Below are 26630 nucleotides of genomic sequence, written 5' to 3' on the forward strand. Positions count from 1 at the left end.
ACAATGCATCTCCGTGTCTGACACATTCTCTAAAGACTGCCAGCACTCTTCACCCAAGGGGAGGCAGCTACTTGGTTATCTATGGCTGTTTTACAAATTGCCCCAAAATGTAGCAGCTCAAAGCAGACGCAGGCATTTGGTGCAGTGGTTAGGGTGTCACTTGCAATGCTGTGTCCCATGTTGGAGTGCCTGGGTTTGAGTCTTGGCTTCATTTCTGACCCAGCTTCTTGCTGGTGTGACTATCTGGGAGGTGAATCTGGGGTCAAGCATTTGGAGCTCTACCTCCCATGTGGGAGACCTGGATGGAGTTCTGGTCTCTGGGCTTCAGTCTGGGCCAGCACTGGCTATTGCAGCCATTTGAGAAGTAAACCAGCTGATGGAAAAGCCTCTGTCTCCATCACCCTGTCTTTCAAATAAAATTGAAAACAACACCAATATTAGTCATCTCACAGTTTCTGTGGTCAGGAACCTTGGCATGGCTGGGCTGAGTGACACCAGCTGCAGGTCTCCCATGAGGTCACAGTCAAGCTGTCAGCTGTGACTGCATTAGGAGGCTCAACAAGGTGGAGAATCGACTTCCAGACTCCCTTATGTGCGTGTTGGCAGGCCTTAGCCCTTCATCTCATGGGCCTCTCCAGGCAGCTGGCTTCCTCCAAGGGGAGCAATCCAAAAAATAGCAAGAGGACCCCAGATGGGTGCTACAGTCTTTTTACGCAATCTTGGAAATCACATCCTATGCTGTTGTCTGAAAGTGTCCCCCAGATTTATGTGTTGAAGACTTGATCCCCCATGCAGTGAGCTGAGAGGCATTTAGGTCTTGAGAGTTCACTTGGCCTTCAGGGGTGGATTCTTGCCACTAGAAAAAGAGCTTGTGGAGAGGTTCTCTCTTTCCTGCTCTTCTACTATGTGGGCACACAACATTCATCCCCCTCTTGCCCTTCTGTCTTCTGCTGTGTGAGGGCTCAACCTAAAAGCCCTCATCACATGCCTATGTCTTTTTTTTTTAACTTTTATTTAATGAATATAAATTTCCAAAGTACAGCTTATGGATTACAATGGCTTCCCCCCATAACGTCCCTCCCACCCGCAACCCTCCCCTTTCCCACTCCCTCTCCCCTTCCATTCACATCAAGATTCATTTTCGTTTCTCTTTATATACAGAAGATCAGTTTAGCCACATGCCTATGTCTTGATCATGGCCTTCTTAGCCACCAAAACTCTGGAAAATAATTTCTTCAGTCTCAAGTATACTTTTATAGCCACATGAAACAGACTAAGACATTCTCTCTCTTCTGCTGCATTCTATTTGTTAGAAGTATGCCAGTAAGTCCAATTTATGCTCAAGGGACATAGAAATACAAGGGAACAGGGGCAGGGCTACTGGCAGCCAGTTTAGAGGCTGCCTACCATAGGCAGGTACATATTCAAATAAACAATGCCAGGGACAATCACCATATTAGCTCCCACGTATTGAACACCTGCCATGAATCTGGTATGGTGTAGGGCCCTTACTTGTACTGTCTTACACAACTCCTTTATTCACTCAAGATCCATCAAACACAGGGCACTTGCATTGCTAAGGACAAAATGACAAATGAGACACATGTCTCCCCTGGGAGGTGCTTGTGTCCAGAGGCACACTGTCCCAATTTTACAAAGGAGGGAAAGAGCAGTCACAAAGTTGGTATGTGGCTGGGCTAGGAGACCAAGGCTAGCCAATGTGACTTCAAGGCCAGAGCAGACTCATAGATTCACAGCCTGAGAAGGTCGCTGGGCACCCAAGTGTCTAAGAATGGTTGTGAGGAAGAAGCAAATCATGGAGAATATGTACACTATAATTCCATTTATATGTAGGTCACAAACAGGTGCTTGTTTAGCAGGGCACACCTAGCAGTGACACCAAAGAGCAAAGCACAGAGATGATTTCCACAAGTTGGCCACAGTGGCCACCTTGGGGAAGAGAAGTGGATGTGAGGAGGGAGGCCCAGGGTCTTCCAGGAGGCTGAGTATTATTTAGACTTGGTGGTGGGAACATGGTGCTCAAGTTAACATGCATTCCTCTACACACATATGTCTCATTTGATCCTGTGTCAAGGACCTATCTCATGGTAAATAAAAGCAATCAGAACAACTGTGTTGAGTGGGCAGCTATTTTCCAGGAGCAGACACCTGCGATGGCAGGTAACAAGATCTTTTTCTCAAAGACATTGGGTACATAAGGTCATCACACCTCTGTCAAATTCCCCCACAGATGGATTCGCAGCCTGGCTTACCCCTGCGTCCTTCACTGTGTTGCTGGATGAGATCACCTCGCATGTGACTCAACAGGTCTGAGCAAGTCCCAGTTTTTTCCACTCCTAAAAGGGCTGCCAAGGAGTGAAACTTGATTCACATGGTAACAATAACTTCAGAGAGCTTCCCTAAGCAGAGAGCAACCTTGTATACCAGTGCAGAGGAAAGCTCACTCCCGGGATTCCTTGGATGATTTCCACCTTGTGGATTCCATTTCAGAACCTGTCAGCCAGACAGGTGGCTTAGAGGTTGTGCTCTGAGACAGTGAAGCCAGACCTGCTGAAAAGAAGAAGAATCTCTTCAGAAGCCAGTCTAGGGGTGGAGGAAAGGGGGACCAGAAGGAACCTCTCAAATGTCCTTGCTCTTTGGGGCATTTTCAGCTGGTCTTAGCCAGATCCACTGTGGTCAGATAGACATTTGCTTTCTGAATTTCTAGCCCCCAGCTGCCCTGGACCCATGGCGAGGCAGGGCGATTACCTGGGCAGTGGTGAGGGTCACAGGGAGCTGGGGGATGTTTCAGGGTCCAGAATAGCATTTTCTACTATCAATAGAGTGAGGAGTTGGGGAGGTAAGGCAGCCACATAATGTACTGGCCTCCTGTTAAATCTGAATTTAGGATTAACAATGAATTTTTTTTCAAAGCACACACACACACACATCTCCCATCTGCTAGTTCATTTCCCAAATGCCTGTAGCAGCTGGGCTAGGGTCTGGAACTCCATCATTTCCCACTTGAGCGGCACAGAGCCCAGTACTTGAACCATCATCTGCTGCCTTCCAGGGTGTGCATTAGCAGGAAGCTGGACTCTGAAGCAGTGCCAGGACTCAAAACCAGGCACTCCCATCAGCCCAAATGGCATCAAATGCCCATTCCAACACTTTCTGAAAAACAAGTATATCCTGAGGTAGGAGTTGTGGTGCAAGGGTCAAGCAGCTGCTTGGAATGCCCTCATCCAATATCAGAGTGCTGGGTTGAGTCCTGGCTGTTCCACTTCCAATCCAGCTTCCAGCTAAAGTGCCTAGGAAGCAGTAGATGATGGCTCAAATGCTTGAGTCCTGGCCACCCAATGGGAAAACTTGGATGGAGTTCCTGGTACCTGGCTGCAGTTTGACCTAGTCTCAGCTGATGCAGCCATTTGGGGAGTGAACCAGCAGAAGTCTCCCCCTGTCTTCTTTTGTCTGTCATCCTATCTTCCAAACAAATAAATAAACAAATAAAAAAAAGGGAATGACCTAAGTTTGCATTGTATATACTTATACTAAAAAAGTGGTTATTGCTCATCTGCAATTCAAACTCCACTGAGCACCCTATATTTTTATTTGCTAAATCTGTCACCCTGGGTTGGGGGTGAGAGGTACTTGGCATTTAGCAAAGGGAGCCTCTGCTGGGCTCTGCACAGCTAGCAGGGGATACCGCTGGATGTGCTCACCATCCATTTCTCCTCCTTTCCCCCTCCCCAGCCCCACATAGCTGCTTCCATCTGGTGTGCTGCTGTCTGCAGAGCGGCTCTGCACTGGAGATCTGATAATATCAAGGAATTGTTAACCATGTTGTCGTGGCTGGATTGTGGCTGTTTTTTAAAGGAGTTCTTACCTCATAGAGATGTATACTGAAGAATTTGTAGATGAAGTGATATCACAAAAGTTAACTAGAAATGGATCAAGACTTCAATGTAACAGCTAACACTGCAGACCTCAGAAGAAAACACAGAGCAAAGGCTCTATGATGCTGGATTTGGCAATGACTTTTGGGATATGACTGTATGATCCAGGAATTCCCCTTCTGGGTGCATACCCAAAATAACTGAAAAAATCTTGAAGAAAGCTTTGCACTCCCATGTCCACAGCAGCATTATTCACGACACTGAAATGTGGCTACAACCTAAGTGTCCATCGAGAGATGCCTCAATAAGCAAAGTGCAGCGCACACGTACCACAGTCAGCCTTCAACAGAAGGAAATTCTGATATATGCTACAGCACAGATGAACCCTGAGGGCATTTTCCTAAGTGAAATAAGCCAGTCAACAACAAGGCAAATGTGAGGGGTCTTCAAAAATCTCATGACAAATTAGCATTCTGAAAAAAAAAACACAAAACTATGCCTGGATTTCAATTTTTTTACACCAAAAACCCAATTTTTATATGTTTTTCCACAAACATTTTGAACTACTCTCATACTGCATGATTCAGCTTATACGAAGTACTTAGAGTAGTCAAAATCATAGAGGAAGTAAAAATAGAGTTTGCCATGGGCTGGGGAGAAAGGGAGAATGGAAGTTACTGTTTAATGGGTACAGAGTCTCACTTGCACATAATGAAGACTTCTTGAGGTGGATCGTGTTGATAGTACCACCACATTATGAATGCATTATCAGGCCGGCGCTGCGGCTCACTAGGCTAATCCTCCACCTGCAGCGCCAGCACACGGGGTTCTAGTCCCGGTTGGGGTGCCAGATTCTGTCCCGGTCGGGGTGCCAGATTATGTCCTGGTCGCTCCTCTTCCTGTGCAGCTCTCTACTGTGGCCCAGGAGTGCAATGCAGGATGGCCCTGGTCCTTGGGCCCTGCATCCCCATGGGAGACCAAAAGCACCTGGTTCCTGGATTTGGATCAGTGTGATGCGCTGGCCGGGGGGTGAACCAACGGAAAAGGAAGACCTTTCTCTCTCTCTCTCTTTCTCACTGTCCACTCTGCCTGTCAAAAAAAAAAATGAATGCATTACCACTAAACCACACATTTAAACATGGGTAAGAGAGCCAGCCCTAGGTTATGTGCATTTTATCACTACCACCACAACAAAGAAAAGAAAAGAAAAGAAAGAAGAAAAAAAAGAGAACTGAGCCATCAAGCCAGGGAAAGACAGGAAGTTTAAATGAACATTGCCAAATCAAAGAGGCCTGCTAAAATGATGCATATTATATGTTTCTAACCACATGATATCCAGAGAAAAGGCAACACTACAGTGATGGTAGAAAGCTCAGTGATGGACATGGACTGGGGAGAAGTGGGGATGAAGGGGAGTTAGGGGATTTTAGACAGTGAAATCATTCTGACAGTGTATATGATGACATCACACATTTGTCAAAACTCGTGGAACCATGCAGAGTGAACCCTAAGGGAAATGAAAACCTCAGCTGAACAGCAGTGTATCAGTACTGATTCTTAAGTTCTAACAGATGTAGCACACTAAGGCACGATGCTAATAACAGGGGATGCCCTGAGCCAGGAGAGAGACGTGTAGGGGCCTCTGGACTTTTTGCTTAATTTTCCTGTCAACCTAAAAATGCTCTAAAAACAAAGCCTGCTAATTTTAAAAAAGATAAAAAGAAAATAAGATCTACATTACATGTTTTGGAATTTCTCAAAAAGGGCTAGTTGCTTGAAATTAGATTTGGTTGAGATAACTAGAAATGAGTGGAAGAAAATGGTCGCCATCTAGGACTGTGTATTCAGATGTCCTCTGGCTCCACATTCTCACTGCACATTAGTGGAAGAAAAAAAAAAAGGAAAGCCCTAAAAAAATGAAAAGACAGACAAAAATACACAATCATGTGACTGCAAATGTGCCCTGCAATCTCTGTGTCCTGACTCAGCTGAGCAGCGCTTCTGCAGTTTTCGTCCTGTGTCTGTGGCCTTGGTTTTCTGATCCGCAGGACGGCGACCACGTGTGGGTGTGCAGGGAGGCTGTCAGCAAATGGGATGGGAGGGGGACTTTGGAGTATTAATCCAGCCATCTTTATAAAGGCTGCTCCTGTGGCTGGGAATCGCCCCCACGGAGGCGGGAGTGGCTGGGCTGCCAGCAGCCCTCTGGCTGCAGGAGTGGCCCCAGCTTTATTGCTTATAACTGCTGGGAACCAGCTCTCCACCGTGTGTCTGGCCAAACACGGGGCATGTGAAAGTGAAAGGTTCTGCCTGTTCTGCTAGCTGGGATCCCAAGCATCTGGCAGGAGGAAGGACAGGCCTGCCCTAACTCAAGGGTGCTCCCAAGCGGCTGTGGGCTTGCAGCAGCCCCCAGCAGGGAGAGGGGGTGAGTTTGGAGGACAGAGACATCCTGGACACAGAATCCCGTGCTTTTCCTTTTGGTCTCTTGAGTTTGTAGCATTGATCTGTTTTTTTTTTTAATTAGAAATATTTAATTGGCAAATAAAAATTGTACATATTCAGTGTTGCCAGGATTTGATAGACCACAGACATTGTGTAATAGTCACCACAACCCAATTAATGACCGCATCCCTTACTGCCCACAGTTACTATATTGTGTGTGGGGGAGGAAGGAGGGTGAGGACAATTTATAATCTGGTGTTCTATAATTGCAAGTAAACAATACAGTGTTATTAACTATGGTGACCCTGTTATACACTGGATCCCAGAATATATTCATCTTGTAGCTGAAAATGTGCTCCCTGGACGAACATCTCCCCGTTTCCTCCTCTCCCTACCACTGGCAACTACTGTTCTACTCTGCTTCTGTGAGTTCAACTGTTTCAGAATTCACTTACTGGAATCATGCAATATTTGTCTCTTTGTCCCTGGCTTATTTCAGTTTTACTTAGCATGAGGTTCTCTGTGATCTTCCATGTTGCAGCAGGATTTCCTTCTTTTTAAAAGCCAAGTAATATTCCATTGTCTTTGCATGCCATATTTTCTCTATCCATTCACCGCTTGATGCGCGTCTTGGCTATTGTGAATAGTGCTGTAAAGAGATCTCTTCAAGAACTTGTTCTTACTTCCTTTGGTTCAGTACCCAGAGGGAGGGTGGATGGATCATATGGCAGTTCTATTTTATGACAGGAAATTATGGGCTGTAACTTCCACTAGTCAGTTAGAAGTGCCAGTATCCCAGTGTAAACCATGAGCTTAGAACAAGCAGGCACTAACAAATGATAACTAATAACATTTTTTCAGCACTTACTCAGTGCCAGGCCTCAGGCTAAGTGTTAGGTGAAGAATCTCATCTTCATGACAACCTTAAGAAGCAGGTGCCATCTGTATTCCCATCTTACAGATGAGGAGCTGGTGGCCCAGAGAAATTAATTCACTTGCTAGTATGTGGCTGAGTTGGGAGTTGAGTGTGCTGTGCTGGACTCCAGAGCTTGTCCCCTTGGATATCACACCAGGGAATAAGAAGGCAAAGGGTTAGAAAAAGCAGGTGTTTGTTTTGTGGCCAGGATGCCTATCAGCCACTACTGCTGAGTTCAATGCCCAGCTCTGCTTCTCATTCTAGTTTTCTGATAATGCAGACCCCGGGAGGCTGCTCAAGTACCTGTGTCCCTGCCACCTATGGGGAGACCTTGGTGGATTCCTGGCTCCTATTTTTGGTGCTGTCCAGCCCCAGCCATTGCAAGCATCTGGGCAAAGAACTAGAGGGTGGGATTCTCTGTCTCTCTTTGCCTCTCAAATAAATAAGTGTGGTAAAAACCCCACTATCTTATTACCTTAACAATATTTATTTCTCACTTATTATACTTGCTCATAGAAAGTCAGCTAGGGGCTCTCCCATCACTTCAACCTGGAATTGAAGAGATACTATCTATAGTATTGCTGGTTTCTATGGTAGAAAGAAAGTGACAGGAGCAAGTACTATGACATAGTGGGTTAAGCCACCACTTGGGATGCATCTAATATGAGCTTCAAGTCTCGGCTCCTCTGTGCTTCTGATCCAGTTTCCTGCTAATGTGGCTGGGAGGTGGTGGATGATGACACAAGTTCTTGGGTTCCTGCTCCCCATGTGGCAGACCTGGATGGAGTTCCTGGCTCCTGGCTTTGAGTTGCCATAGCCCTGTCTCTTGCAAGAATTTGGGGAATGAACCAGCAAATGGAAGATCTAGTTTTTCTTTCCCCCTATGTCACTCTGCCTTTCAAATAAATGAATTAATCATTAAAGAAAGAAGTGGGGCTGGCATTGTGGTGTAGTAGGTTAAGCCTCTGCCTGCGATGTAGGCAACCCATATGGGCACCAGTTCAAGTCCCAAATGCTCCACTTCCCATCCAGCTCCCTGCTAATGCAATTGAGAAAGCAGCAGAAGAAGTGTTTGGGCCCCTGTATCCATGTGGGAGATCTGGAGGAAGCTCCTTGCTCCTGGCTTCAGCCTGGCCCAGCCCTGGCCATTGTGGCCATTTGAGGAGTGAACCAGTGGATGGAAAATCTCTCCCTTTCTGTCTCTCCTCCTCTCTCTGTAGCTCTGCCTTTTAAGTAAATAAAAAAATAAATCTTAAAAAAAGGAAGGAAGGAAGGAAGGAAGGAAGGAAGGAAGGAAGGAAGGAAGGAAGAAGAAGAAGAAGAAAGGAAGGAAGGAAGGAAGGAAGGAAGGAAGAAGAAGAAGAAGAAGAAGAAGGAAGGAAGGAAGGAAGGAAGGAAGGAAGGAAGGAAGGAAGAGAGAGAGAGAGAGAGAGAGAGAGAGAGAGAGAGAGAGAAGAAAGAAAGAAAGAAAGAAAGAAAGAAAGAAAGAAAGAAAGAAAGAAAGAAAGAAAGAAAGAAAGAAAGAAAGAAAGAAAGAAAGAAAGAAGTAACAGATCATGCACTGGCTAAAATGCCTGCTCACATGTCATCAGTCAAAGCAGACCCCATGGCTATACCTCACTTCAAAGACAGTTTGAGGTGCATTCCTATCTCGTGTCTGGAAAAAAGGGAAGACTATCCGTGAAGAGCTCTTTGAATACTCAGGCCTCACTCAGTTGGAAATGAGAGCAATTACACTGGAACTGACCTGGGCAGAAAAGGAATTTCTTGGCTCACCTACGTCTAGGGGTTGTTGGGTCCAGAGCCAGTTGGGTCCAGGTGCTCACAGTCATGCAGCTCTCTTTTGTCTGGCTCCATTCTCAGCTAGTATCTCCTCAAGTTACCATATCAATGTCCTTCCACAGTTTCTTATTTTCCACCAACTATTAAAGGAGAGTACCTTTCCTGTTGCTTTCTAACCAAAGTCTCTGAGATGATTTCCTTTGATTTAGACTGAGTCACATGACCATTCCTGATGCACTCTCTCTGACTCTGATGAGTCCAGCTTTTTCATGTAGTACCTGGGAAGTAAATCTTGAAACAGAAATGCATCCTCCCCACTTAGAAAACACGGACTGACAATGGGAGGGGGATGTTTTCCCCTAATGAAGAGATAGTTCCACTCCTAGAAGAAGGGACACTAACCAGGCCAAAACAAAAGACATAACCAGATTCTCTCTTTCCTTTGTGTAGTGGGTTGGACACACCCGGTATGGAACACTGCTGGAATCTGTTGACCCTGGTCATATACCTGATGCCACCTTTACTTTATGATCAAATGGCTAAGGCTTACTTCTTTCAGCAAGGTTTGGTTAGGAGGGCATACTTAGAAGTGGGCCAAGGAAGGGGAATAATAAAAGATAAGTTATACTGGAGCCTGGGAGGCTAGGAGAAAAATAACGTCATCAACAGAAACAGAGGGATGAGGAAGGAGAACCAATTTTGGAGGGGAGAGTTGAGCCTTGCATCTTTAATTTGAGATGACTGCAACATGCAGGTAGAGCAAGCCACTGGGATTTAGCTGCAGAAACAGCTCTGGGTGAGGCAGAGACACACATAGATTTGAACATATCTAAAGACAACAACAGGTAGAGAAATCTCGTGGCCTAGAACCTAAGAAAATGGAAGACAAGAGCATGGACTTCCACAAGGAAGTCCACTACATCCCAGGTAGAGGGCAGGATAAGGAAAGTGAGCCTCTAAAGGTGGCCAAGGAAACACTGGCAGTGAAGGTGAGGAAGAAAAGGAAGTAGAGTATAGTTCTGACTTCTCAGAGATAGCCACACTCTTGCAGGGAGAGAATGAAAAGTACTCTCATGACATACTTAGTGGGAGAGTGGGTCATTTAACCATTACAATATGTAATGAATGGAAAAAATAAAGATATTGCATTTTAATGGTAATATTATTAAAACAGGACAGTGTGCTCCTGGCCATATATAATTATAATTATTATAATTAAATAAATTGAAGATACATTCCAGGTGGGGGTCTGGCCAGCAGTAAAGATACCTGCATCTCATGTAAGTGTGCCTGGGTTTCAGTCCCAGCTCCAACTCCTGATTGCACTGTCCTGCTGATGCAGACCCTGGGAGGCAGTGGTGATGGCACAAGTAGTGGGGTTCTTGCCACCCATGTGGGAGACTTGGCTTGAATCGTTGGCTCTTGGCCTCAGCCAGGTGCAGTCCCAGCTGCTGTGGGCATTTGGGGAGTAAATCAGTGGATGGAACATGTTTCTGTCTCTGTATCTCTCCCTCTCTGTTATTTTGCCTTTCAAGTAAACAAATTCTTAAAAAAAAAAAAAAAAAAAAAAACTATGATTCTGCTTTCTCTGCTGCCTCCTCCTGTGAGCTTTACTCTTCCCTACATGTAGAAAGGCTGATCAGCCCAGCTTATGTCATGCGTCTACCACCTGGACCAATCCCAGGCCACAGAAATGAGGCATTACAAATAGACCCAACCTCAGTCACATGCTCACCTCCATGACTTTGGGTGAATCTATTACCAGGAAAAAAAAAGTGGCAAAATTCTATTGAGAGAAGTTTTGAGCCAGGAGATACCTCCACTTACATTTGCTACACTCCATTTAGTAAAATTAAGCTGGGCAATTTTGAGCACAACAAAAACCCTTCTTAACCAAGGTATCCAAATGGATATCTAGTGTTTGGGAGACATAAATAAGTTCACCGAATCTGGTGATGCACAAATATGCTTTGCACTTTGCTAGAGACCTCGGAAATGAATACCGTGTTATTTTCAGGAAGCTTTAGACAGAACACCTACATGTGTCACTAGAGGCTTGCTAAGAGGCAAAAGACACCTGACAATTTATTTTCAGACATTACAAGAAACATGGGACTGAAAGGGTAAGCTGGGTTGTATTAAACATGACAAGGAAGCAAGCAAAGTAAAAGATGGAGACTGCTGGAAGGTGGAGGCTGTGATGTCCTTAACACATTGTCTCTCCAAATGCACAAATATGATCCCCCAACTTATTTAGAAACACTTCTATGTCTTTCAGTAACGACACTACATTTTCTGTATAAATATTTTGAACATACTTTAATTAGACTTATTCTCAAACACCCTGTAGATGTGGGTTCTATTGGAAGTGGTATTTTTATATATTACTTTCTAATTATTATCTACATATAAGAAAGCAATTCTTTATTTTTAAAGATTTATCTATTATTTATTTAATAGAAAAGCAGAGTGACAGATGCATACATACACACACACACACACACACACACACACAGAGCTTCCATCTGCTGGTTCATTCTGCAAATGTCCGGAAAGGCAGGAGCTGGACCAGGCCGAAGCCAGGAACACAGAACTCCATCCTGGTCTCCCACATAGGTGGCAGGGACCCAAAACTTGGGTCTTCCACTGTTTTCCCAGGTGCATTGGCAGGAAGCTGGACTGGAGGTAGGGCAGCTGGAACTTGAACCAGCACTCTGGCATGGGATGCTGGCCCCACTGTGCCATAATGCTGGCCCCCAATTTTTTTCTTTTCTATTTTTTTGCAAGTATATTATGCCCAGAAACTTTAGTGACTTTCTCATTGATTCTATGATTTGGGGTTTTTCTGGAGAGGCTTTTGAATTTTCTACATATTTTCACATGAAAATTAATATTCTTTAGGTGAAAAACCTAAATTAACCAATATAAATCTAGGACTATAATAGCTTATATTAATTTTCTATGATTTAACAATTAACAGTTAATTAACTCTTATTGGAAATCATATTGGTCTATGCAAGTGTTTTGCAAACTGTATACCATCAGCTAAGAGGTTTTCATATTCCAATCAACATTCTTGATTTTAATTAATTAATTACTTTGAGAGGCAGAGATATGGAAAGAGAGAGAGAGAGCTCTCCCATTTGCTGGTTCACTCCCCAAATGCCCACAATGTCTGAGAGGCTGAATCTGCGAGCTAGGAACTCAATTCAGGTCTCCCATGTGGGGAGCAGGAAGCCAACTACTTGAACCACCATCTGCTGCCTTCTAGAATCTGCATTAGCAGGAAGCTGGAATCAGACACCAGAGACAGAAATCAAACCCAGGTGCTGATGCAGGATGTAGGCATCCTAACCAGCATTTTAATCATGAGGCCAAACACTCAACCTTCATACTACATTCTTTTCATGGAGATTCACAAAGGCCCTGAGAAACGCTGCAAAGAAACCTCTCAAACTTGGATAGACCCTGCATTCCAAACCTCCTTCATCATGGAACCTCTTTTCAAACAATACCTACAATCCAGTCTTCTGAGAAATTGCTTTGTACAAAGAACATAAAGCAAGTTACCATGAAAATTGGTTAAGCCTAGGATTTTCTCAAAGAATCTACTGTTTCTTTCATTATATTCTACAGAGGCTGAACTGGGTAGAGCAAGGATCAGTTTGGATTTTTCCATTTCTACTCTTACAGTTGTTATAAAAACTTATAAAAATTATTTAGTTTCATTTTATTTAAAAGGCAGAGACAGACACAAACAGAGATTGATTTTCCATCCACTGCCTACAACAGCCAGAGCCAGGCCAGAGCAAAACCAGAAGCCCGGAACTCAACCTACAGGGACCCCAGTACTTGAGCCATCATCTGCTGTCTCCCAGGGTATGACTTAGCAGGAAGCTGTATTGGAAGTGGAATAGTCAGGACTCAAACCAGGTGCTCTCATGTGGAATGTGGATGTCCCAAGGTACAACCTAACCACTATGCCACAGCAGCCCAACTCTCAAGTCTTTAACAATAATTTCCTATGGGTTAATGCCAACATTAGAAAAGATAGAAAAATATGCATATTAAATCTCATAAGACTACCCAGGACTTCCAGTCCTCAAGAAAGAGCCACAGCTGGTCACAGCAGGAGATTGTCCTTGTAATTCCCATCCATAGCTTTTGATGAATATAGAAATAACATTTTGTCTGCTTCTAATTCTTTCCCTGCTAAACTCCAGGCCATCAGCTTTAATGCCACAGTTTTTTGTTTTTTTTTTTAATATTGTACAGAACCACATGTGTTTATCAAAAGCTGTCCTCACCGTGCTCTGGATTATGTACAAAGGCTACAAATTTGTCAGAGTACAACTAAGTAGATGTAAGAGTAAAAGCCCCACAAGCAGGAACATATTTTATTCAGGGGAACGTATTCTAATTATGTGAGTTTTGCTTGTATTGCTATTGCTGATCAGACAATGCATTTATCAGATTATTTGGAAGGATAATCACAAGTGTCTGTCTCAGGGGGTCTCACCCTGGTGTACAGCAAACTTATTAGACTTATGACCAAATAGAGGATTTACCCCACCAGGGACCCTCTGAATTAGAATCCCCAGGAAGAACCTTATGAATGTACATTCTTAAAAGCTCTGCATTGCATTCTCTGGCATTTATTATGTCACTTTTCTTTTTTTTCATAATTGATTTGTCAATATGACCTTGCCTAAATTTGTTTCTGATTTTGATTTAAAATGACAAGAAAGCATATATATATACACACACACACACACACACACACATATATATATATTAAAATCAATTCCCAAACACAAACAAATGCTTTTCCCATGTCTATCTCTGATTCTTATTTATGCAAAAAATCTTTTAAATCCTGAATTTGTCACTTGGCATTTTACTTCTTACTTTCTTTTTTTAAAAAATATTTATCTTATTTATTTGAAAGGCAGAGTGACACACACACACACAGAGAGAGAGAGAGAGAGAGAGAGAGAGAGAGGTCTTCCATTTGCTGGTTCACTCCCCAAATAACCCCCATGGCTGGGAGCAAGCCAGCCAGATGCCAGGAATTATATCTGGGTCTCTCATGTGGCTGGTGGGGTCCAAGCACTGGGCCATCTTTTACTGCCTTTCTAGGCACATCAGCTGGGAGCTGGGTCAGAAGAGGAGTGCACAGCAGACTCATAGAATGACAATCACTTTAAATAACACTGACCTCAGAATCAGCCCTTAAGGCATTTTGGTCTGGCTGAAAAGCCCATGAGAGCATTTCAGGCATGAAAAGCCAAGACACTGTGGCAAAAAATATCCTACATGAAGGATCTCTGTGAGAGAGACCCCAGTGGAAAGAAATGGCCATCAAAGAAGAATATACTTTTCTCTGAAGGGAGGAGAGAACTTCCACTTTGCTTATAGCCTTATCCAAATATTGACAGAGATTGTGGATTCAAAAGGCTTCCGTAGCCTTGGTAGCTCATGTCAAGAGCCTCAGGTGATCACTGACATCATACATATGAGTATTAATTGTTAAATTAACAACAGGAGTCACTGTGCACTTACTTCCTATACAGAACTTATGTCCTCAATGAGTTCTATTATGAAAATTAACTATAAAACTTGTTCTCAGTTTTTTTTGTGTGTGTGGGTGCAAATTGTTGAAATCTTTATTTACTATAGAGTTGGTCTTCTGTATATAAAGTTAATTGAAAATGAATCTTAATGGAGAATGGGATTGGGGATGGGAGAGGGAGGAAAACATGGGGTGGGGGTGGGAGCGGGGGTGGGAAGACAGGTATGGTGAGAAGAATCACTATATTCCTAAAGTTGTACTTATGAAATTTGTACTCATTAAATAAAAGGTTTCTTTGGGAAAAAAAAAAGTGGATTGGCCAGGACTTGAACCCACACTCTGATATGGGATACTAGTGTTGCAGAAGGCAGCTGTTGGCATTTTATTTTTTAAATTTTCTACACTACCATATAGTGATAATAATGGTCATTTTCACAATGGCTAATATTTCAGCAAATACTGATTTGCATCAAAATTTAGCTAACCATCCCCTTGCTATTAGACATTGAAGATGCTTCTCTATTTCAGCTGCCCCAAAGAAAATGGCAACAGGAGCTTGATGGGTATAAATTTTACTTTTCTTTTGAATCCATTCCCTTCAGATAATTTTCTGGAAATTTGGTTATTGGGTAAAAATGTATGAACTTTTTTTTAATGACTCACTGATAATTACTAAGTTGCTTCCCTAAAGGTTGAACAAATTCTCAAAGCCATGCCCCATGGTATAACTGCTGAGCCTTTCAGGCAGGAGCAAGCAATGCTTTGGGTCTGTTCGGTTTTCCTAGGACAGAAGAAACCGAATCCAAATGCATGCCTCATATTACCTCACTTAAGAAGAAAGGCAGGAAACCTGACCCCATCAGTATCATGGCACTGTTCAACTGTCTCACCTACCAAGGGCCAGCACTCTCCTTGCGTTGGCTTCAATGCTCAGAATAACCTGGGAAGTTAGATCTTACAGCCCTCATCCTATACACAAGAAAGGAGTAGGAAGAGAGGCTGAATAATATGCCCAAGGGGCTTACAGTGAGTAAGTACTAAAATCTGGATTTGAACCTATATGGCATGGCATTGTACACCACTGGTTCCTAAAGCAGTACTGGATTCCCAACAGTTAGGAACTTCCAAAGTCATATACTGGCTGTAAAACGGAAAGTGGTGTAATAAATGTGCTAAGGGAAAGGTGTCCACAGCTTGAGAAACTTGCTCAATACCATAACTCCAGGTCATCTATTATTAGAAAAATACGTAGCACAATTGTGGCCACTGGGAGAACTGTATGCCAGGGAGCTACCACCATGTACTTCTACTGTACTCGATTTAGTCAAATTAAATTGGGCAATTGTTGATACACAACAAAAGACTTTCCTAGTTAAGGTTATGTCCTGCTGCTTCCTTCATGGAGAGCTGGAGTCTACAGACCCTCCTTTGAATCTCGGCTAGCCTGGTGACTTTATTTTTCTTTTTAACTCATTTATTTATTTGAAAGGCAGAGTGACAGAGAGACAGGGAAAGACAGAGAAAGAGTGAGAGAGATCTTCCATCCTCTAGTTCACTCCATAAATGCCCCCAACAAGCAGAGCTGGGACAGATCAAAGTCCAGAGCCTGGAACTCCATCTAGGTCTCCTATGTGGGTGGCAGGGACCCAAGTATTTTGGCCATCATCTGCTGCCTTCCCAGGCACATTAGCAGGGAGCTGGATCGAAGCAAAGTAGCTAGGACTTGAACCCAGGCACTCCTCTGTGAGATGCTGGCTTTGCAAGCTTAACCTGCTGGGTAACAATGCCTGCCTCTGGTGACTTTTTTTTTTTTTTTGACTGATAAGACTGAAGCACAAGTTCTGGGCCTGGGTATTAAGAGGCCTAGCAGCATCAGCTTTTATCCTCTTGGAGACTTGAGCCACTATGTAAAGAGACTCAGTACCCCTTCTAGAGAGACCATAAGAAGAAAGAAATGCCTGCCAGCTCCCCTGCCTTTCTGGCCATCAGAGCTGAGGGCACTAGACATGTGAATGTTTTGTCTTGGATCCTCCATCTGCAGTCCAGCCACCCAGGTGACAACATGTAGAGCACAGATATCTCTGATGAGCTAACAAACAATTGATGTTGTTTTAAAAGCCATTCAGTGTTAAGGTTATTATGCAACAAAGATAACTGAGGCAATCATATTTTTAGTGGTGAGTACCAAATGCAGAGACAGACCACCAACAATATGTTCAGTCCTTCCTTGCCCCCACCAAACAGAACGAAACCCGCTGCCTCTTACCCTCTCTTGCTGCCTAGGGTTCCCCGTCACAGTCAGAGCCACTGCACTTGGCCTTCCCTCCTGTGTGTCTCTGCCTTCCCAGCAGACTGGGCGTAATTCACCTTGGCAACCATAGCCTCTTGCACAAGGCCTGGCACAAAGCAGGTGTCTAATAAATATTTGTTGGGTAAATTTTAACTTGCTTTGATTCATTGGTGAAAGCATTTGAAAGAGAGTAAAAGGATTTATTTACTCAGCACTGTCCAAAGTATTTTACATAGATTATCTCATTTAATCTCCACAACAACCCCATGAGTAGGTCTTACTATCCTTGTGTACCAATGAGGAAGCTGAGAAGTTACGTAACTTGCTTGAGATTACACTGCCATGGGGCAGCAGATTCAACCAGGAGCAGTCTGATGACAAAAGCCTCACTTTACAAAGAGAAAAAATTTTATTGTGTAACACTTCAACCACACAAATAACCATAGAGATGTAGCTGTTTCTTACCTTTGTATACCTGCTTCCCTCAGTCTTCACTTTTCATATTTGCTTCAAATTTTATACTGTCTTTAAAGGAATAAAAAATACAGCTTCAGTAGAAGTCCCCTGTACACTCTGACAAATATGTATATATACATTTATACATGTCATGTTACATATGTATATATTTATGTATGTATACATATATGTATGTATCATTCATATGTCATATATGTATATGTATATATATGTATATGTATATATCCCTTGGTATCCCGGGGCACTCATTCCAGGACTACCCATAGTTATCAAATTCTGCAGCTGCCCAGGTCTCTTATACAAAATGGCATAGTAGGGAGGGTATTTTGCACAGTGGTTAAATCAGCACTTGGGAAACTCCCATTACAAATCAGAGTGCCTGGGTCTGTGTCTTGGCTTTGCTTCCCATTCAAGCTTCTTGTCATGTGCACCCTGGGAGGCAGAAGGTGACAGCTCAAGTATTTGGGTCTCTGTCATCTATGTGGGAGACTTGGATTCAGTTCTGGGCTCCTGGCTTAAGCCTGACTCAGACATAACTATTGCAGGCATTTGAACAGTGAACCAGTGGATTACAGATATCTGTTTGAATCTCTATTTCTCTACTTCTCAAGTAAAATTAAAAAATAGATTTTTATAGTATTGTACATAGCATTCTAATGTAGAAATATGCCATACTGTAGTCATTCATCCATTGATGGACATTAAATTGTTTCCAAAAATTTATTTTATTTATTTTTGTTATTTATTTTTTGCAAAGATTTATTTATTTATTTATTTGAAAGGCAGAGATACAGAGAGAGAGAAGGAGAGAGAGACAGAGAGTGAGATCCTCCATCCACTGGTTTACTTCCCACATGGCTGCAATGGTTGGGGCTGGGCCAGGCTGAATCCAAGAGCCAGGAGCTTCTTCTGGGTCTCCCACTTGTGCAATGGCCCAAGTACTGAGGCCATTTTTCACTGCTTTCTCAGGTGCATTAGCAGGGAGCTGGATCAGAAGTGGAGCATCCAGGACTTGAACTGGTACACCTATGGGATGCTGGCACTGTAGGTAGAGGCTTAACTATCTATGCCACAGCGCTGACCCCCAAAATTATATTCTTGCTATCATAAACATTCCAACGGATATCTGAATGCAATTCCCCTAAGGCAGATCTATAACATGTATATCCTTAACTGTACTAGATTTTATCAATTTGCAGTTCAAAGTGGTTGGATTAATTCATATGCCCAGATTTCTTTATCTGAGACAGAGTTACAGAGAGAGAGGAGAGACACAGAGAGAGAAATCTTTCATCTGCTGGTTCACTCCCCAAGTGGTTGCAATGGCTGGGGCTGGGCCAGGCTAAAGCTAGGAGCCAGGGGCTTCCTCAAGTTCTCCCACATGGGTGCAGGGGCCCAAGGATTTGGGCCATCTGCTACTTGTTTCCCAGATGCATCAGCAGGGAGCTGGATCAGAAATGGAACAGCTGGGAATTGAACTGGCACCCACATGGGATGCTGGCTCTGTAGACAGCAGCTCAGCCTGCTGCACCACAGTGCTGGCCCTCAGAGTCCACTTTCTTAACCAATATGCAATTGGCCTGCTATAAGTTCTAGGGTTATCACCAAGCAATTTTGTATCTGTGCTGGACAAGGCAATACCTTAGGCTTTGGAAAAGTCATTGCTGTGTGGTGCACTAAATCCTAAGAGGTCTGCTTGGTTGGCTGAGTCATGGTAGACAGCACTAGCTCTGCTGGGACTCATTCTCCACTGCTGGAATGCAGAGAGTGGTACAGATTGTGCCCTGCATGTGGGCATCCAACCCGGGGAAGTGGACCCTGAAATCCAGGCTGTGCTACCACACTTTGCTCACCAACGGGGCTGCCACAGCACTGTGCTTATCTGGGGTAAGAGACACTTGCTGCCTAATTTGAATATTGGCACTGCGTGGGCTAGTGACAGTCCTAAGTGGAGTATACTAGTCTGTGGGAAACTGATATGTCTGATCAAACAGAAGACAGAGGTTACTAAGAGACTTAGTGTGGTGTAGCAGTAAAGTTGATGCTTGGGACACCTGCATCCCACATTGGAGTGCCTGGTGTAAGTCTTGGATGCTCTACTTCTGACCCAACTTCCTGTTAATGCATACCTTGAGAGGTAGCAGCAATGGCTCAAGTACTTGGTTCTCTGCCACCCACACAGAGCCATGGTTTGAGTCCAGGCTCCTGGCTTCAGTCTGGCCCAGCCCTAACTGTTGTGGGCACTTGGGGAGTGAACCAACAAATGGAAAATCTCTTTGTCTGTCTATCTCTCTGCCTTTCCAACAGTAGAAAGAAATAAAAGAGAAAGGAAACAGGAAGGAAGGGTGGAGGAAGGAACAAAGGAGGGAAGGAGGGAGGGAGGGAGAAAGACATTTTACAGGTTTTAGAAAGGTAGGGCAAAAAATGGTTTCAGAAAATTGGTCCTCTGTGTGTGTGTGCATGTGTGTGTGTGCATGTATGTGTGTGTGTGTTGGGGACAATGGAAAATTTTGGTGGTGCAATGTCTGAGCTCACATATTGCTATGTACTCAGTGCCATTACTCCTAGCGGTAGGTCACTTTGTCCAAATGTCTTCTCCCCAGGGACAAGACTTCTGGATCTTGCTCTTTCCATCTATTTCAATTGCAGTGGTTTATAGAAAGGTAAGTGAGCTAACAAATAAATATGGCACACCCACATATAAACAAATAAATCTCACCCACAGAAGGCTCACAACAGTTCTAGATTTAACTGCCACAGGAAGAAGCTTGGGCAAGTGGAAGGGTTTTGGGAAATGGCTCGCCATATCCTGCCAGCCACCCACTGAACAGAGTCAGAATTAAGATCTTTTTATTTTCATTTTTTATTTATTTGAAAGACAGAGTTACAGAGAGAGGCAGAGACAGAGAGATAGGTCTTCCATCTGCTGGTTCACTCCCCAGATGGCCGCAACAGCCAGAGCTGCACTGATCCGAAGCCAGGAGCCAGGAGATTCTTCCGGGTCTCCCACATGGGTGCAGGGGCCCAAGGACTTGGGCCATCCTCCACTGCTATCCCAGGCCATAGCAGAGAGCTGGATCGGAAGAGGAGCAGCCAGGGCTAGAACCGGCACCCATATGGGATGCCGGCGCTTCAGGTCAGGGCATTAACCCAGTGCGCCTACATCGCCGGCCCCCAGAATTAAGATCTTAAACCTACAGCTAAAAGGGTAGATGTTGTGGCATAGCAGGTTAAGCAGCTGCTTGGGATGCCCATAAACCATATAGGAATGCCTGATTCCAGTCCCAGCTTCTCTGCTTCTGATCCAGCTCCCAGCTAGTGTACCTGGGAGGCTGCAGATGATGGCCTAAGTACTTGGGTCCCTGCCATCCACATAGGAGACCTATATGAAGTTCCAGGCTCCTGGTTTTGACCTGGTCCAGTCCTGGCTGTTGCAGCCATCTGGGGAGTGAACCAGCAGATGGACGATCTCTCGTTTGCTCTCTCTCTCCTTCTGTCTCTGGCTTTCAAATAAACATATGTTAAATACACACACACACACACACACACACGTATGTATTTGAAACAAACTCTAAGAAGTATGTGGTGGTAATGCTGCCAAAGCCTGGGTAGTAGGTATTCAAGGATCCTTCATTATGGCCACTTGGTTGGGCCCCTAACCTGTCCAGCCATAGACTTTGGGTCCAGAGGAGAGACAGGAGGTATCCCCTTTTATCATCTCCTGAATGACATCATGTTCCCACTGACCAACTGCCCATGGTCTAAGGGCACAATGTCAGTTTCCTAGGACTGCTGTGACAAAGTTCTACAAGCAGGGTGAGCAAAACAACAGGAACTAATTGTCTCTGCTCTGGAGGGAAGAAGTCCAAAGTCAAGGTGTTAGCAGGGCCATGTTCCCTCTGAAATCTGTAGGGTAATCTTCAATGCCTCTTCCCAGCTTCTGGTTGTTGGCTGGAAATTATTGGCATTCCTTGGCTGTAGATGCATCAGTCCAACTCTCTCTGTGTCTCCCTGTCTTCACATGAGTATCTCTCTCTCTTTCTCTTTTTAAATTGATTTTATTTATTTGAAAGGCAGAGTTACAGAGGGAGAGCGGGTAAGACATAGACAGAAAGATCTTCTATTGGCTGGTTCACTCTCCAAATTGGCCACCAAGGCCAGGTATGGGCCAGGCTGAAACCAGGAGCCTGGAACTCCATCAGGGCTTCTCACATGTATACCAGGGGCCCAAGTGCCTGGGCCATCTTTGGCTGCTTTCCCAGGTGCCTTAGCAGGGAGCTGAATCAGAAGCAGAGCAGCCGGGGCTGGAGCAGGCATGCATATGGGATGCTGGGTCAGTGTCGCAGGCAGCAGCTTAATGTGCTGTGCCACAAGGCCAGCTGTCACCACCATGTATCAGGGACACAGCTAGCACTACAAGAGAAGATGTAGCCATCAAATAGGGAAAAGCAGAGAGGCTATGGCCAAGTTCTTCCACCCTCATCTCCCTTCTCATTCCTCTACTTTCTGACCTTATTATAGGGTCACCTTTATGAACCGCCCTGACCTTGTAGCCACTCCTTCAGCCACAGCTACCTGGTTGAGCTCTGGCTGTGATTACATATACTTAATCCTGTTTTCTCCAAAATTCCACTTCGATTTGTATCTCCCACTTCCCCAAGTATACCAGCCAACCCACTCATTCTTTCTCCTGGCAGGCCTTGCCCATGTTCCCTGTGTGTTGTACATGGCTGGTCTCACTGGCCTCCGCTCTGCATCCTTTCTTCTCATAACCATATTACAAGACTCATTTTCCTTCTCTCCTCCCTCCCTCTCTCCGAATTTCTTTTCTACCAATGCTTCCAGAGTTTACCCTGTGGGTATCATTTTCTCCATTTCTTCTCTTCCCTACCTTCACCACCACCAAGCATTGTCTTTCTTTCAAATGTTGCTTCTTACATGATTTTTAATATATATTTGTATTTCACACCCAGACTACTCCCCTGAGCTCCAGGTTCATAGTGTTCTCTGCCCCTTCCCCCTTCTAGGTAAACTGTACCCAGGTTCATACAGGAGCTCAAGCCAGAGGAATCCTCGTCGTTCATTGTTACCTTCTCTTTACCCCAGCAACACAGGTGACTTCTGTTGCTCTTTTTCCAAAATATATCTTGAGTCGCAAGCAGTGTCTTCGTGGCCAGGCCATTGCCCTTAGCTCAGGTCAGCTTCCTTTCTCTGACTTGGTCTCCCTGCCTCTATGCTGCTCTCCTAGTAATTCATTCTTCCCATGGCAGCTGCAGCTTGCTTCTAAAAACAGAAACTCTATTGTGTCATCTCTATTTAACTTTTATTAACTCTTCATGTCCCATAAGCCTATAAATAGGACACCTACGAAAATTTAAGTTGAGCAATGACTATACCACTTGTAACTTTCAAATATGTTTTTAAGACTTCTATTCTTTTGAGAAAAGTAGTAGGTGAAAGAGTAGAGATGCTGAAAATATTTTTAAATTCAATATAAAGATGGCATAAACTTTACTGCAAAAAGTACTTTTACTAAATATTCCACTAAAGATCATGTACATAACTGATGTAATATAAGAAATACATTCATGAAAATTGTTTGTAGGACTAGGTTGCTTTTTATTTCAAGGAATGAACTGTGTTTCAAATTATCAATGTTTGAATAAATAGGACGCTGGGCAATGTATACTGGCTGCATAGTCATGTGTAGCATCCTGCACTGCTATCTGACAAACTCTAACATGTTGCTACTTGTGAGTTTTTTGTTGGCAAGCTGTGACCTGTGCTTGGGAGTAAGATAGTTCTACAAATGCTTAAATAATCACACTATTTTTTCCAACAATCTATTCACTGGTTTGACTTGTTGGTACATCTTTGAATACTAGATTCTAGACTACAGGCAACATGAGGGAAAACAGACTAAATCAGTGCCCTGGGAAACCAAGAACAATGATGAGGAAACAAGCAGGAGGGGCGTATGATTAGATTTGACAAAAACAATGAAATTCTCATTATAAAAGGGTTAGATAATAAATGTGTCATTGTTGTAGTGAACTACCGTATAGGGGAACCATTTGACTACATTCAAAGGCAGAAAAAAGAAATTAAGAGGAGAACCAAGGTGCTTCAAACAAAGGTACTGGGCATCCTTAACATTTTCAGTGGCAGTGTGGATAAACATGATTGGTTGGTTTCCAAATATTCCATTTTATTTAAAGGCAAAAAATGGTATTGGCCTTAGTTAACTGGAATAATTGATATGTGTACTGTAAATGCATTTATTATTCACAAATTTGTGAACAAAGGCAAGAAAGAGCTCATACATTTGTTGGATTTCAAAAGAGACATCTGCTTGGTTTACCTAAAATGATGCAATGAAAAACCATCAGGAGAAGAAAACATGAATACTCCTGGACCCACAACTGTCCAAGGTGATAGCAGATCTGACACGAGAGGCCACAGTATTCTCACACGCTAAGAACAATTTCAAAACAAGTTATGCCACACTAAACCAACAATGTATTGTCAAACCCTTTGTTCAAAGTGTTCTGTTCCTCTCCACCAAAAATAGTTGTTGAACAAGTCATGAAAATTACTTCTTTGTATATATTGTGTATGTGCACTATTCCCCCAATGTCCTATTTTTTTTAAAAGATTTTATTTATTTATTTGAGAGGTAGAGTTACAGTGAGAAAGAAACAGAGAAAGGTCCTCCCTCCGTTCGTTCACCCCCCAAATGGCCACTACAGCCGGAACTACCCCCCCACCGCCCTGTCTCCCACGCGGGTGCAGGCAGGCACCCAAGCACCTGGGCCATCCTCGACTGCCTTCCCGGGCCACAGCAGAGAGCTAGACTGGAAGGGGAGCAGCCGGGACAAGAACCCGGCGCCCATACGGGATGCTGGCGCCGCAGGTGGAGGATTAACCAAGTGAGCCACGGCGCCGGCCCCCCCAATGTCCTATTTATAGGACAGCATAGCTATGTTAAAGATCCTATATTGTGCCAGTGTCCTATTTATAGGGCAATCTGTATTTTCATTCTTAATGATATGAAAGTTCTAGAATATGATTTCCAACTTATTTTTAACGTACTTGTGTCAATGTCATTGCAACATTCACAGAATTAAAAACTTGTGACATAATGGGTTAATGACTTCCCATTCATTCACTAAACACATTTTTACGGAGCATCCTCTTATGTACCAGACCCTCAATATCCCTGCCCTCATAAAATAAATTAAGTATAAAAGAGATAATGATATTGGCTATGAAGACAAAGAAAGGGTGAGGGCTGGAGTGTGTGTGCGCGTGTGTGCGGGTGTGTGTGCGTGCGTGTGTGTGCGTGTGTGTGTGTATGCGTGTGTGGTTATAATTTTAGAGAATTCAGGGAAGGCTTCCCCGAGACTTGAAACATGAGGGAGTGGGGCCGGCATCATGGCACAGTAGGTTAATCCTCCGCCTGTGGCACCGGCAGCCCATATGGGCGCCGGTTCTAGTCCCAGCTGCTCCTCTTCTGATCCAGCTCTCTGCTACGGCCTGGGAAGGCAGTAGAAGATGGCCCAAGTGCTTGGGCCCCTGCACCCATGTAGGAGACCGGAAGAAGCTCTTGGCTCCTGGCTCCAGAGCGGCACAGCTCTGGCCATTGCAGCCATTTGGGAAGTGAACCATCGGACAGAAGACTTTTCTCTCTGTCTCTCTCTCTCACTGTCTGTAACTCTACCTCTCAAATAAATAAATAAAATCTTAAAAAAAAAAAAAAAGAAAAGAAAACATGAGGGAGTAAGCTCTGTGGACTGTTCCAGCAAGTCCGAAGGCCCTGAGGTGGAATCATGACTGGCTTTGGAGGCAGAGGGGAGATATTAGAATCCAAGCCCTCCTATGGTTTATAAGGTGGACCAGGCTCCACCTACTACATAAAAAGAAATCCAAAAATGAAAGAAAACCAAACCACCACAAAAATAACACTGTGGGTCAGCGCCGCGGCTCACTAGGCTAATCCTCCACCTAGCTGCCCCGGCACATGGGGTTCTAGTCCCGGTCGGGACACCGGATTCTGTCCCGGTTGCCCCTCTTCCAGGCCAGCTCTCTGCTGTGGCCTGGGAAGGCAGTGGAGGATGGCCCAAGTGCTTGGGCCCTGCACCCCATGGGAGACCAGGAGAAGCACCTGGCTCCTGGCTTCGGATCAGCGCGGTGCACCGGCCGCAGTGCGCCGGCCAGGGCAGCCATTGGAGGGTGAACCAACGGCAAAGGAAGACCTTTCTCTCTCTATCTCACTGTCCACTCTGCCTGTCAAAACAAACAAACAAACAAACAAACAACACTGTGTCTAGCACGAACCCCTCGCTGTAACCCATCCACACTGAACTTCCAGTTCACCAGGAGCTGTTTCTTGCATTTGCCTGTGTTGTGCCTCTGTCAGCAACAGTCCCTCAACTCTGTCCATAGTCTTCTGTGAGGACAACTGGCAAGGCTGGCTTCACCTGCTCTAATGGGTCTCTGTTTAAATCTCACCATGGGCTTTTTCTAACCACAGGACTTAAAACAGGACCTTGGTCATTTCTCTATTTCAGCTTCCTGCTTGCTTTCTCATTGGCACCTATCACACCAAGCAAGTGGCATTCATACATCTGAATTCATATTAACACTCCAGAGGTGTTATGCTACTTTCTAGAGATACCATTGAGGCTCATTGTCATTTCAATTTGCATTTGCTCACTACGGAAGAGCAGCTCCTAGCAAGATCTCTTTTCTAAATGTCGCCCAGTGGAAGGCTCACTTAAAGTCCCTTTGTCCTAAAGACAAGAGCCCTGCTGGTCAGGCAGGACTCCACCCTATTCCCTGGTCTGAGGCGAATTCTTTGCCCAATTTCCCGGTGGGGCCAGTGACTCATGGTGGCTATCTCGTGGTAGGAATCTTTCCAAAACCCAAATCCATTTGGAGGAAAGTATTTCACTTCGACATCATCAAATTGCGAAAATCGGCAAGAAAGTTGCATTAGAGTGGTACCCTTAAGCAGTTATTATTGAGCAATTATGAACAGCTACCTAATCATGCATTACCGAAGCAAAGGGACCCCGGCCCCCTCCGTCTTCCCGATGAGAGGAGGTCTCCGTGCCCCAAGGCTGGAGGTGGCCTAGCCCACCCCTCGAAAGAGAGAGAGCCAGAGCGGGACAAGGCACCCTGCGGTAAAGCTCCACAGCCTCGAGCTTCCGCGGCTTCTAAGCGCCCCAGCCCCGCCCCCTCTTCACGTTCCGCCGG

At 44.4% G+C, this 26630-nt stretch overlaps 1 long non-coding RNA gene across 3 annotated transcripts; it reads right to left on the reverse strand.

Annotated features, from left to right (window-relative positions):
- Positions 1-1138: 1138 nt before the first annotated feature.
- LOC127484465 (uncharacterized) lies at positions 1139-26604 on the reverse strand. Of its 3 annotated transcripts, none has more exons than XR_016224414.1 (4): positions 26432-26604; positions 17361-17420; positions 3887-4985; positions 1139-2571 (listed from the first exon to the last, which is right to left on the reverse strand). It is a non-coding gene; the product is annotated as an uncharacterized LOC127484465 (long non-coding RNA). The 3 variants fall into 3 exon arrangements; XR_011383524.2 differs by lacking the exon at positions 26432-26604 and adding an exon at positions 22463-22655 and having other exon boundaries at positions 1139-2568; XR_016224413.1 differs by lacking the exon at positions 26432-26604 and adding an exon at positions 22463-22655.
- Positions 26605-26630: the final 26 nt, after the last annotated feature.

The sequence above is a fragment of the Oryctolagus cuniculus genome, chromosome 17 (genome assembly GCF_051225735.1).
Source record: "Oryctolagus cuniculus isolate XC-2025 breed Fujian yellow rabbit chromosome 17, ASM5122573v1, whole genome shotgun sequence".
Taxonomy (NCBI): Eukaryota; Metazoa; Chordata; class Mammalia; order Lagomorpha; family Leporidae; genus Oryctolagus; species Oryctolagus cuniculus.